The 12052-nt window shown below is 33.3% G+C and overlaps 1 protein-coding gene across 10 annotated transcripts in view; it reads left to right on the forward strand.

Annotated features, from left to right (window-relative positions):
- LOC126877002 (venom serine protease Bi-VSP-like) overlaps positions 1-12052 on the forward strand; it is a 164793-nt gene that overhangs the window by 99131 nt on the left and 53610 nt on the right. For 3 of the 10 annotated variants that reach the window (XR_007694673.1, XR_007694672.1, XR_007694670.1), the window contains exons 2-3: positions 10317-10571; positions 10643-10835. The gene's annotated coding sequence lies outside the window, so the exon portion shown is untranslated. Of the gene's footprint in view, positions 1-8337; positions 9224-9717; positions 10221-10316; positions 10572-10642; positions 10836-12052 lie in introns of those variants that run through there. The other 7 variants (XR_007694669.1, XR_007694668.1, XR_007694667.1 and 4 more) reach the window with 5 other exon arrangements.

Consider the following 12052-nt stretch of genomic DNA (forward strand, 5'->3'; position numbering starts at 1 on the left):
GCGGCTGCCACGATGCTTTTACGTAGCATTGATGCTTCATCGATGAAGCACGATTGAAATTGGATATTCGATTTCTTACTGGGGAGAGAGTTTTCATATCGTGTTTACTGTTTCACTTCGCAAGTGTGCTTTACAGTATACGTTAGAACTTGAAATCGAGCTATTTGAGTTAAAGTAGCTTGTAGCTTGAAATGACGTTTAAAGGATATAAGAATAGAAGGCTAAGAAGGCTAAAATTCAAAAGTGTATATATACATTACTAATATATAATGCCTATAATATATAATATAATAAATAATAATGCCTATATATTGGCTAATTTATCAATTAATTAAATCCGTGTATATCAAGTTTTCTATAATTTAGTACTTTCGTGTAACTACAGAAATTTGATGCAATATAAAACTTGATTAAAACAGCGATTCATTAGGAAACGAGAATAATGATGCAAATATTTTTTGTAGCCATTATATAGGATTTCGATCGCATAATTAATCAGTATCAACTTACCAATCTTTGCAAACTGGAAAATATAAAGAAGAACCGACACTATTATGATTACCGCAATTATGATTGCTTTCACGTACACGTTCATTGTTGGTAAAAAATTTCGATGACAAGCGGAAACAAATCAACAATCCAGAAATATCTGCAACAGAAATCAGAATACACTCGTTTTCGCATGGTTGGATCAATTTCGCGTGGGACTAACCTGATTGAACCTAACGCGGGATAATTGCTCAACTCACGACCTTAACCAGCCCGCTTGATTCTCTGTAAATGCTTGAAATTGACGCTTGGATTCTTTCCAGATTAACTAGCTTTGCCCTCCCCCCCCCCCTCCCGTTATCTATTTTCTTAGATCGACTTAAACTGCCGCAACATATTATCTTTCTTCTTTTCTTTTCTTTTCTTTTCTTTTCTTTTCTTTTCTTTTCTTTTCTTTTCTTTTCTTTTCTTTTCTTTTCTTTTCTTTTCTTTTCTTTTCTTTTCTTTTCTTTTCTTTTCTTTTCTTTTCTTTTCTTTTCTTTTCTTTTCTTTTCTTTTCTTTTCTTTTCTTTTCTTTTCTTTTCTTTTCTTTTCTTTTCTTTTCTTTTCTTTTCTTTTCTTTTCTTTTCTTTTCTTTTCTTTTCTTTTCTTTTCTTTTCTTTTCTTTTCTTTTCTTTTCTTTTCTTTTCTTTTCTTTTCTTTTCTTTTCTTTTCTTTTCTTTTCTTTTCTTTTCTTTTCTTTTCTTTTCTTTTCTTTTCTTTTCTTTTCTTTTCTTTTCTTTTCTTTTCTTTTCTTTTCTTTTCTTTTCTTTTCTTTTCTTTTCTTTTCTTTTCTTTTCTTTTCTTTTCTTTTCTTTTCTTTTCTTTTCTTTTCTTTTCTTTTCTTTTCTTTTCTTTTCTTTTCTTTTCTTTTCTTTTCTTTTCTTTTCTTTTCTTTTCTTTTCTTTTCTTTTCTTTTCTTTTCTTTTCTTTTCTTTTCTTTTCTTTTCTTTTCTTTTCTTTTCTTTTCTTTTCTTTTCTTTTCTTTTCTTTTCTTTTCTTTTCTTTTCTTTTCTTTTCTTTTCTTTTCTTTTCTTTTCTTTTCTTTTCTTTTCTTTTCTTTTCTTTTCTTTTGATCTTTTAAAGCCCTAAATCGCTGGCTATTATATTTTGTACACTCAATTACTCTGTAAGTCATAAGTACATATGTTTTACAACGTTATTTGTCATATTTCAGTTAAACCCCAGAAAAGCCAGAAATATATTTGCAGCGTGTTTTAACGCATCCCTGGCAAAGATCTCAAAAACGAGTTGCGACACAATTTAAAGCGACAAATAGCACCGCGTGTCTCGTTGTGGTAACACACGGTTCGCCAGCTTTTTAAAAGCGCTCTCCGTTTGCTTTTTCCTCTCTTCCCTGTCTCTTCGTTTTTTTCTTCACGAGCAAAACCATTTTCGCGAGGACGAGAGTACGGAAATGACGTACTGGCAATTTTGTTTTGTGATAATACAAGCAGCTCGGTTTCAGTGAATTAAACTTGGCCCCAAGCTTCTACTTATCCCTACCTTCCTTTCCTTTATTTTCCCTTCTATATCGGTTTTGCGGTTTTCCACATTTCCATCACAATAAACCATGTTTTTTCTCGATTTTACATGTTAGCCAATGATTCACGGCAAAAGCGTCGACTGTAAAAATATTTGTAGTTGCAATAGCAACAAGTATGTTTTCTCAAATAGAAAATATTGGGAGCGTACACGCTGGCAAAACAATTCATGAATAGCTCGTCCTCTGCTTGTTATTTGTTTCGATACTGTTAGCAAACAAATTCATGAAACATACTGGTATAGCGTAAAATGAACATAAAAGTTTTGCGTACACTTGAGAGCTGAACTTTGGCTGTTATACGTATATTATATATATACGCACACAGTTATGTATATGTATATATATATAGAAAATTCCTTAGAACTTTGAGCTTAATAACATATTAAAATCATTAACATTAAGGAGGTGAACTTTACTTACTAATTACCAAAGTTTCTTCCGCCAAATAATACATAAAAATTGAAAAAGATAATGTAACTAGTTTTAACTTTTTTTTGTGTTATAATTTGAATCACTCGATTTATCCGACTGAGGATGGTCGATCGCAATCTCAATTTATACATATTCTCATCGCATGAAATAGATCACATGAGGGATTTTCAAAAGTCGATGGAATATTAATGGCGATTAATTATTTACAGGTGTATTCTGTGCGGCTAGAGCAGTCTCCTAATGAATGATTGAGTACCAGGAATGTTAGCGGTAAACAGGATTACGGCTATGAATGATTCTCTAATGTGTATATTAGAGATGAATTTGATAATTTATCCTCATAATATGCAATCCGCTTTTAAGTGGAAATCATAATTAACAATTTCTGTTTGATCAAATATGAAGAGCAGATAAATCGATACGCTTAAATCAATATCAGAATTTCTTAACATTTTTATCAAATATTTTAGCACTTTTCCAATTTAATATAAAATAATATAGAATAACATAACTGTCATTTCTTTATAAAGCGAAAGAAACTTGGGACAACCTAATAGGAATTTACTTTTATTATCCATTATAAAAATGGATTGTTAATCCTCTAGGAGATACGAACAATATAATTGCAATTAATAAGGAATAAGCTAGCATAACTTAAACCAGCTTTTGCAGAAAGCTATTAGCTGAAGATGTTTATTAAACAATGACAACATGAATTTTCTTAAGTACCCCATTTGCTACTTAATCTACTTCGTAAGTACTGTGTGTCCTAGCCTTCAAAGGATGCAATTTTAACCAGAATGTTTCACATTACCTACAATTACCGTATTGTTTCCTTGTAATATAATTTATATTTACATTATCTACGTTACGTTACATTCTACGCGTTAATGTAATGTGATTTTTATTTCTAATCGAAGTTATTTAAAATTTGTAGTATCTGAATAAAAAATTAACAGCCTGCAAAAACTTCACAGAAGCATTAGTATCTTCGAAACTATTGAATTCAAATGGCTAATATTCTTTAACAATATGCACTCGACGACGTTTATCGAGAGAAGTATGTGACGTAATAGTTAAACTTTCAATTCATATACATATATCGTTTATGAAAAAGTAGTCATTCTGCTTTTGTGATCTGTGACACACTATAAATTCTCATAAGCTAACTAACGCGTAATCTTCTGTAACGTATTAATATAATATAGGTATGTATATCTCGACTTTGAGCAACCAATTGGTGATAAATAAGCTTTAGTACATACACGTACTTTCTTACACGTAACAAGAGACCAGTTAACATCTCTGCTCTTAAAAGAAAAACGAAAGAAACTGTGAAAAGCTGCAGAGTTCAGGTCGAATAACACCAGCTCAGATAAATGACCCTCTAACTTACCTTTGTCCTCATCGACGTCAGTGATTTTAAAGCTAGTTATAAAGTGCACTTCTCAGCCAGCGTCCACGGCAGTCAATATTATTTAACGGGTCTTAACGCGATGTAAAAAGGGAAAAAGGAGGAAAGAAGGAACAGGGAAGCAAAGAGAAGAAACGAATTTTTCATTTTCTCGAAACTGGATCAAGTTTCAGGCTGCTCGCCAAAGAGTCTGTAGCTAACGAGACAAGATTAGACAAACCGCGCTTTAAAATTTCCACAGAACTATAATAATCCTCGAAATCAATACGATTCGTCGATCCATCGCCTGATTAAAAAATGAGATAGGATGAAGCTCACTAGTCGGCCTTTGAACTTTCAATAGTGCTTACGGCTCGTATACTCTAGTTTGAATGCTACAATGTAAGCCAAGTCAGCTGTAACTAGCGTTCGCGTGATTGTCGCTATCTATTATTCACGCGTTACACGTTCACCAGACAAACGCGTCTACCGGTTGACATTGTTTTCTGTCCTGAGTTTCAAAGCAATTATGTTGCTTCGTGTAATCAAATCTCGCCAAACTAACGATAAGTTCTTGTTTGATCTTACACAGTTACTAAAACTATACAAGTTAAACCAATCTAGCCTAAACAAGTAATGTCGTTATATATTCTTTTTTAAATCTATATATTGTTTAATAAATCGTGGTTAGGATATAGTAGCTGACAAAAATATTCGGACAAATATATTTGTAGAAACATTTTAGGAGTGTATTATGCATAGTGGCACCATTTAATACTGTACTGTGACTATCATGGTCGTGTTGGTATTATTCGAAACTAATCTGAAAATCTGTATGGAATTTGTAAGATATTTAGTACGAGTACTGTGCATTACTGATATGTACACAACCGAGACGAGATAACGAAGGTATTGCTCTCCATCGTTCATCGCTACGCGTTGCCAATAGCAACGTATAATGCATATATATCTCGCAAAGACCATAAAAGTACCCAATGGAACCACGTTTAATATTTGATAATAATGTCCCATTACAGTTTCGTCATTTTCAATTAATTAAACACGATCCTCTCTTTAAAAATTAGAAGATAAAATACGTAATACAAATCTACTCGAAATCTTTTAAACCTTACGGACGACTACTTATGGTCTTTAAAAGCAGCAGGGATTAGCAGAATATTAACTGCGGATTTTTCTTGGACCGCAGCATGCAATATGGAATATGGTTATTAAAATGTACACTGAAAATTTCATATCCATAAGATACTCGTGCTTGTAGAACCTTGAAAATGAATTCTTAACCCAAATAGTCGACCGCGATACTCGGGAAATTTTGTGAAGCTGACGTCAATACCAATATGTACCGTCGTTGTGCTATTATTTCGTGATAAGCCGTATTGATTGCACTTCCATTTCACGGAATTAATTTTTCCACACAAAAAGTGATAACGATAATCGAAAAAAGAAAAATATACTACCACTTTTCGTATCAGCATACACAAGCGCACTCGATTTTACACGAGTATACAATTTGCAAATTCGACGGAACGATCGGATTTAATTATTTTTTCGATATTTCAGGCATCAAGTTCTATTTACACATCGAACGTTGAAATACGGCGAAATACAAAATGTACAAACCACTCTGGACATTAATTAACTTTAAACGTTATTGATTAATTAAAGAAACCAACCATTGTGTTGATTTTTACATTTTGAAAAATTGTTATCCACTTTTGCTTTGTTTAAAAATTGAAAAAAAAAATACGTTTATTGTAAGTCACGAGTATCTCTTTTATTTATTTAAACTTTAGATCAAATATTACAATTTATAAATATATCATTTATTTAGATATACTTGTAATATCTGTTTTATAAGTTTCTACAACCATTTATCTATTTATCTATTTTATTTGCACATAATCTTTAAAGACTGATTTTGTAAAGAATAAAAAATTGTGATTCTATTTAAAAACGATCGTGTCAGACTCAAGTGATAAGCGATATATATTTCAGCGATATATATATTCAGATTTCACCATCACATAAACGGTGCATAAACGGTGCTATTGGAAACGTTTCACAATGGACGTCTTACAAGCGCCTACGATGTCCGTCATATGTAAAGCTATACCACTGAATCACGGCCGACATTTAGTGATTAAGGTCGATCACTTAGAGCTGTTAATCCGACATAATGGCGAGCAATACATCGAAGACATTATTGGAAACACAGTTACAGTTCAATTTCATTGAGCTTATTTGCAAATAAATGTGTACAATATATTTTAGAGGTTTTAAATATTATTGCTGACTAAACTTCGCGTCTGCGCATCATCTTTCTTTAACTTTTTTTGCATTTTCTTATCGACGCATGAAGACGAAATGCGTAAATTTTATTATTTATTTAAACATTACTATATTGTGCTCAAAGTAGCGGAATATCGTTTTATTATCAATATATGAAGAACTAAAAGAATTAAAAAAGAATTAAAAAAATATGTAGTTCAATCAATACTTCGTGTATTTTTCTATCTCCACAAGACAATATCCGGACGCTTACAGTTACGCTTACAGTATCAACAAAGATTTGTCCAGCCATACGGAATAAGTCGTACTCGGTAAAAGTTTAAAAGTATTAACCGCACGAACTCCAGAAACACTTTTCAAGTAACTTTCGAACCAATAAATCCCCGAACTAAGAACTGTCATATTTCGTCTCTATTTATCGAATATTGTTAGAAAATGCAACAAAAAAAAAAAAAGAAGTTAAATAGAAAAAGTACTTGGAAACTTAAAAGAAAAAATCTCGAAAAATCTCTTAATACTTTTTACTGTCGTCTTGAGACGCACCATATGTTAAGCTTCTTCGTAGTTACAACTTTTACCGCAGATGTAACGAACTGACAAATGCTTCGAATGGCGCGCGCGCGTCGACGCCTACACTTAAATTTTAAATAAATGTTTTTAAATAAATGTTTAAAATAATACATTAAATGTATCAACTTTGTTGCGCAGTTTCATTTAATTTCTTACGATATGGAGGGTTTAATTACGTTTAAGATATCTATTTGAATCTTTTAAATTCGAAGTTTTTTAAAAAATTACCCTAAACTTTATAAAATTAAATCGTCTTTCCACTTTGTTGTATCATAAAACAGTTACTTAAATTCAAACCTTACCGTCGTCTTAAAATATTCTATATTTTCCTCGTCTTAAAAAATCTCCCTACAGAAAGAATAAAGAAGAATAAATTCCCATACGTTAAATTTCGCGTGATTGATGGAATACATAACGATAACGAGAACTAACTAGCGACAACAAGCAACCATTAGCAAGGACAACTGGCGACTATAACTGACTATAACAGCGTTTTTATCACTTTCTTTTATTAAAAAATCCTATCATTTAATAATGTTTAAAAAGGAGAAAAAATAAGTATAATAATATTTTAAGTATGTGAAAAATTTATACAACACAAACACATTACAACAAAAATGGGCGTTTCCCGTATCATAACGTATTTTATAAACCGTAAATTATAGAATTGGTTATAGTATACGTATGTACATATGTATATTCCTAAATTATTCCTAGATAGAGTCACTTTCTTCACCCCAATATTTTCAAATTCAAAGCCATAAAGGAATATATTACTTACATTTCGGTGTTTTGCTATCAAAGTTCCATCGGGACCCCAAATAGTACAGGTATTGTACAATTTAGCGCCCTCTATTTCAGGCATCGTACCACCAACTACATAGATGTTGTTTTCTTTAGCTGCGTTCGATGAAGCAACGCTCGTTTCACCATCAGGAATACTCTCGGCGTATTTTGGAAAGTACTCTGCATTGCAATATTTCAATTAATGAAGAATAACTGTCTTTTGTTCCAACCATAAATTAAATTGAAATGTTTGTCAGTTTTTTATTTTTTAAATTATTAAAATAACTAAGTTTTATATTTCGACTTAATTAAATATGCAATTACTTAGCTAATAGTATATATAATAAATTGTTTCTACAGGTTCAAAATGAAAAATGAATATTTAGAAATATTTAATTACGACAATGCTATTTGTGTTAGCATCAGTGGCTTGTTACTCAACGACTTTGCTAGTACTTTTTCAAACATAAAGTTAGTTTTCAATTAACACTTATACTAGAGGCGGAATTATAAATGCAAAATAATTGATAATACTAATTTATAAGTACCTAATTATTAGTATCTTAAAAAATATATTTATACAAAAATCACGATAATCATGAAAATGGGGAAATCCTATATTCTCGAATCAATTCACAATTTATTTTGCATATTAATTAGATTCCGCGCTCATCAGTACGTACTCACTGGCGACATCGAGAAAATTCCTGTATCGGCAATTCCTCGTACGACCAGAGGATCGGAAATATCAAAGGATATTATGGCGCAGCGCGAGTGGAGAAACAGAAACATATGAGCTTAACACCGTAATACTCTTATCATAGAAATAGAAGCAGTCCTCAATTCCCGCCCTCTAACTTCTATCTCCACCGATCCAAATGATCTCCTAGCCCCCACTCCCGGACATTTCCTCATTGGCGATTCATTAATGTGCTTACGTGATCGAGATTTCAGGGACATTCCATCGAACCGACTCTCCAAATGGCAGCATATCCAACAGCTTAAACAACATTTTTGGAACCGCTGGCATAAGGAGTATTTGAACGAGCTAACCAACCGCAATAAATGGAGCAAGGGTGGACACAGCATCCAAAAGGGCACAATCGTCATCCTCAGAGAGGACAACGTTCCCTCCATGCATTGGCCTCTGGGCCGAGTTATCAAGATTCATCCAGGCGCCGATGGTGTCATCCGGACAGCTACAGTTCAGACGGCAAAGAGCATTTTGGATCGGGGCGTCAAAAGGCTTGTCCCACTGCCAATTCAACCCGATCTCGAGAAACCCGAACAACTAGCCACCGAGACGAAATAAGATGGGAACTTCAACCACACCTCCCTAGTTTGATCGGTACCCTCTCAACGGGGGGAGAATGTTACGCCATGCGGCTTACCATAGGTCATATTCTTAACTATCGATCGCGGCACTATAATGTCGCAGATGGATCGTCGTGTCTGCCCGGCAAACAAACATTGTAGTGGCAAGCGCATGGTTCATTAAGCAGGGCGACTTCCAGAAACGTCGACTCGTGGCCCGTATTTTACCTCGCGTAAAAGAATGTGGCGTGATCCGAACGTAGTGGGGGTCGCCTTCCAGAAAAAACGAAAAAAATCGAAAGGCGTTCAGAACTTTTCGAGATGTCGAACCGTCAACACATGTGGTATGTCGCGCATTACTTATCAACCAAAACGCAGTTACATTTTTTTTGTTCCATTTATATCTTTCTAGTTAATAAGTTGTTGAAATAAACATTAATTTATTTGTGTTAATTCTGTGGAATTTCGTTGAACTACCCTTATTATCATAATCGAAATAAGGGGATCGATCAGTTCGTGGCGTCGATTATTTAATCGTAACGGGAACTTACAACTCTCGTTGACGTGCTATCTCGCGATCGCGTCTCTCCGCGAACGGTCGAAACAAAATGATTCACACTAAAAACTGTCCTGAATTCCTAAGAATTTATTTACCGCAAAACTGACAAAGTGTTTATTTAAAACATGAGGTTGAAGGTAGTCCTTTTCTTTCATTTCATTCATTTTCATTTTCTTTCTTAAGTATGGCTAACACAATATCTAATCAATTAAAATTTTATATTTTCACGTGAAAAGTTTCTTTAGATAATTATTATCAACATGATGACTAACTCTTACGGATTAATACGTGTCTGTAGGGCAATCCGGTGGACTTGATCGGCCTTTTACTTCGAAAGTTGAGTAATCGGTGTCGCTTTCTTACGCATCTTTGAACTGTATAAATGTTTTAAAATTGTTTGATCCAGAATGTACCACACCGGACAATCAAGAAGGCAGGTGCCTTGACTACAGAAAATGTAAACCTCTGCAAGAAATATGGCAGATACAGTACCGTACAGCCACCGATTTTTATAGACGATCAGTGTGCAGATACCAGGGCAATGTTACGATCGTTTGCTGTCCGAACGATCCAAACAAAGAGAAGAGAGAAATTTTAATAAAAACTGTGTATAAGTATAAGGCTTTGCGACCACCATACTGTGGTTTTAGCAGCGTCTCTCATACCAGGGTGGTCGATGGTAAACCAGCTGAACTTGGTACGTTTTATGTCTTTCTTTCCGATTAATAATAAGCCATTTACTGCAAAGAATGAACTTTAAAGGCATTAAACAGCACATCAATGTACATTTCAATTAGACTAAATAATAATGCTATGATTTTATCGGTAGTAACTTTACTTATTAACTTGAATTATTTCTTTCTTTTACTTCATGTTAGGAAGAGTATCTTTTTGCTTGAAATGAAAAGTTGATATAGGAGTAATAATATGGATAGAGATCAAAAACTGTTAGGGCAGAAATTACACGTTTGAACTTTATAGTTCAGTATAGTTCAAATAGAAATTATATAGAATTATTTAATAATTTGTATTCCACTGGAATAAAAATTTAATTTCTGTCTTTATCAAATCTCTATTTCAGAGTATTTGTACGTATGTACTTATCGTCTGCTGTATGATCGAATATCGAATAGGTAATAATCGTTGTTACCCGTTATGTGAGAAAAAATTATGTATATTCACAACTATGACTATTGCATTTTAGGCGCTTGGCCATGGATCGCTGCATTAGGTTTTCGTAATCCCCGAAACCCAGACAAACCACTATGGAAGTGCGGAGGTTCCCTGATATCGGCTAGGCATGTTTTGACCGCAGCACATTGTGCACATATGGATGGAATAGAAAACATACACAATCATAATATTGCCATTCTTAGATTGGTGGAGGAGGTGCCATTTTCGAGTAAGTCCTCAAATATATATATATATATATGCTATTGAGTATTACTGAAGTATCATATCCTGAAATTTCTTACTGTACACATATATTGTGTCATAAAGCGTGTATAATTCTTTCTCATACTTTTGGTCATTCGTTTCCTGCATTTTCATTTATTTTTTTATTTTTCAGGGTACGTATATCCCATTTGTACGAAAGAGCCCCTACGAAAGAGCAACTTCGTCGGCTATAACCCCCTTGTTGCTGGATCGGGAGCATTAAGATATAGTAAGTGATATCAATTTTATAATAAAATTAAATAGTTCCAGTCTTAAATATCTTTCTTATTTTCTTCGTAGGACGACCACGACGTAATGCATTAATGGAAGTACAAATGCCAGTGATTAAGAACGCCGAATGCAAAATAGCTTATTCCAAATTTCCTAATGCACCTGATATCACTGATGGTATAATATGCGCCGAACATGCTCAGGGTGGAGAGGATTCTTGTACGGTAATTAAGTTACAGAGTTACTACAAACTATACGGTATCTGAAGACACGTCGATTCGAATTAACATCAAATCGACGTCTTAAACATTAAAAATAATAGATAAACACAATTTAATAGTTTTGCCCACTTCTCACACCTCGTTATGGTATTTAATCTAATTTCCTTCTAATCTTAGTTTTGCTCAAAATACATATAACATGTACGTTATAAATTGGAGTATTTCAATACACAAATCAATAGAAGATTATTACTGTATATAAGTATAATTTCAATACAATTCGATCGATATATTTCAGTATCTTTGATTAAAAATTTAACGATCCTTTCAGGCTGACCGCGGCGGACCACTGCTGATACAACATGAATTAACCTCGTATTTAATAGGTATTGTGTCTTATGCTTATAAGTGCGGCACAGCTGGGTATCCCAGCGTTTACACTAGGGTCACATCGTACCTTGACTTCATTCTCCAAGCGATGCAATAATATGATATTACTGTTCCATAAATATCATTGTGTAAAAAACGTAAAGTTGGATTTTCTTATTGTGGAGATAAGAAACAGCTCAAATTTACATTGTTTTGTACGTTACAAATTATAGGCTTAAAATGTACGAAATGTAACTTTGAAACGACACTAATTTTTTACGCACGATAAACCTCCACGACTTAGGTATGTAAAGATGATAAACGTGTATTAATTCTATTAATTTGGTAATAATAAA

This window comes from Bombus huntii, unplaced genomic scaffold (genome assembly GCF_024542735.1).
Source record: "Bombus huntii isolate Logan2020A unplaced genomic scaffold, iyBomHunt1.1 ctg00000110.1, whole genome shotgun sequence".
Taxonomy (NCBI): domain Eukaryota; kingdom Metazoa; phylum Arthropoda; class Insecta; order Hymenoptera; family Apidae; genus Bombus; species Bombus huntii.